The sequence below is a fragment of the Orycteropus afer genome, unplaced genomic scaffold (assembly GCF_000298275.1).
Source record: "Orycteropus afer afer isolate SDZICR_OR568_19922 unplaced genomic scaffold, OryAfe1.0 scaffold00134, whole genome shotgun sequence".
Lineage (NCBI taxonomy): Eukaryota > Metazoa > Chordata > Mammalia > Tubulidentata > Orycteropodidae > Orycteropus > Orycteropus afer.
Window position 1 is genome coordinate 8,264,016 of NW_006921721.1, and position 576 is coordinate 8,264,591.

Below are 576 nucleotides of genomic sequence, written 5' to 3' on the forward strand. Positions count from 1 at the left end.
AAAGTAGGAGGTGGAACAAGGTTTTGTGTAGTATGTTATGCCAATTGAGCTTGATGTCCTCTGCGACTATGGTCCTGAGCCCACCAGTTCAACTACTCAGTCCCTCTGGGTAGCTGGCTGTGACTAAGAAGTGACTACAACCTTGTCCCTTGTCAGCTCTACTATAGACCTGGGGATTTTTACAGATCATACAAATACACTTATAGGACAATTGTCTGCAACCCTATACATGGTCTTGGGTACACTCCCTGCTGCACAGACATACCTAATAGTTCAGTCTGTCCACCCCTCTATCCACCCATATATCCATGTTTGCCTTCACTGACAGCATAGTCCTCTATGTACAAAAAGGTTCATCTGTGTTGTCTGTACCTCCCATGTACCTCTCTATGTCTTTCTCTTCCTCGATGCCACCATGTTGACCACTCACATTTGGTACATTGCCCTACTCTTCACCCAAATCAATATTTATTTCTACTGATCTATCAGTGTCCCTTACCCTCTCTCCCACCCCTGGTAATCAACAAAGAAAATTTCCTTCCATAGATAGACTTTTCCTTGACTTTTTCAATAACA